The following is a 1,510-nucleotide window of genomic DNA, read 5'->3' on the forward strand; positions in this document are numbered from 1 at the left end:
TTTAGCTCTTTCTTTCTTTTTAATTGAGGTATTTAGGGTTATACATTTCCTTATCTCCACTGCTGTCTCTGTATCCATAAGTGTTTTTCTTAACTTTTTTTGAGGGTTTGTGAACATTTTAATAGCACTCTTTGTTTATACATATGTTAGGTTTTTAACACCATCATTATTTATTGCTAATATGAATTCAAAGTAATTATTAAGATTTGTTTATAGTAAAGCAAGATCAGGAAATCAGGGTACAATTGCTATAATCAAATCTTAATCTTCAGAGAATAGCCTCTCCACAAGATTGTCCTGAAGATACTCAGAATCCCCCAGTTTTTGAGGAAGCCCATGTTTTAGTAGTGTAGGCACTGCAGTTAATTACAGGAAGTCATTGTTTGGATCTTCCAATAGATGAACACACTCCTTTGCTGATGTGTTTCAGTCCCTCTTGTACAACTTTTTCAGACTGTACACAGTCCAGGCACCAGCTTTTCCCTCTGGTGTCCTTAGAAACAGTTATGTAGGTGAAACTGGCCTTGCCATTGTGTTGCTCCAAGGACTGGTTGAACTCTTCAAAGGTAGACGTGTGCACCTCCTCATAGTGGACCATCTCAGAACTTTACCATGGACTGCAAGAGGAGTCCTTGGGTTTGCTGCTGTGGTGCTGGGCTCTTTTTAACTTCTTTTATTGTGTAATATAACATGTATCCAAAGCAAATAAAGAAAAGAGCAGTGATTTTCAAAGCACTCTTCAACAAGTAGTTATAGGAAAGATCCCAGAATTTGTCATGGGCTACCATACAACCATCTCAGATTTTTCCTTCTAGCTGCTCAAGAACATTGGAAGCTAGAAGAAATATATATATATATTTCTTGTCATCACAACTTTTTTCTTATTTTGTGAAAAATAACATATATAAAAAAAGCAATAAATTTCAAAGCACTGTTCAACAATTAGTTGTAGAGCAGATTTCAGAGTTTGGTGTGCATTACAATTACACAATTTTAGGTTTTTCCTTCTAGCTGCTGTAAGAAACTGAAGACTAAAATAAATATCAATATAATGATTCAGCAATCCCACTCATTTGTTAAACTATCTTCTCTGTATAACTCCACCATTTCCTTTGATCTTTCTCCTACTATTTGTGGGTATTTGGACTATGTCCATTCTAACTTTTTCATATTAGGAGAGGCTGCCAATAATATGGGGTAAGGAGATGGAACTAGCTAATATTCTGGAAAGAATGGGCCCTCTAGATTTCAGGAGTTATCTGGTCCAGGAGCTCATCTGGGGGTTGTAGGTTTGTGGAAAGTTACCCTAGTGCATGGAGCCTTTGTAGAATCTTAAATATTGCCCTAGGTTCTTAGGATTGGCTGGAATGGTTTTGGTTGGGGTTTGGTAAATTATGATCAGTACCAATGTCTAACTGAAGCTTGAATAAGAATGACTCCCAGGGTCGCCTCTCATATCTATTTGAATTCTCTCAGCCATTGATATCTTATTAGCTATACCTCTTTTCCC

General features: G+C 36.7%; 1 pseudogene; it reads right to left on the bottom strand.

The window, feature by feature from the left end:
* Positions 1-261: 261 nt before the first annotated feature.
* On the bottom strand, positions 262-598 carry LOC143672621 (thioredoxin domain-containing protein 17 pseudogene; annotated as a pseudogene).
* Between the last annotated feature and the right edge of the window lie 912 nt (positions 599-1,510).

This window comes from Tamandua tetradactyla, chromosome Y (genome assembly GCF_023851605.1).
Source record: "Tamandua tetradactyla isolate mTamTet1 chromosome Y, mTamTet1.pri, whole genome shotgun sequence".
In the NCBI taxonomy this organism is placed as follows: domain Eukaryota; kingdom Metazoa; phylum Chordata; class Mammalia; order Pilosa; family Myrmecophagidae; genus Tamandua; species Tamandua tetradactyla.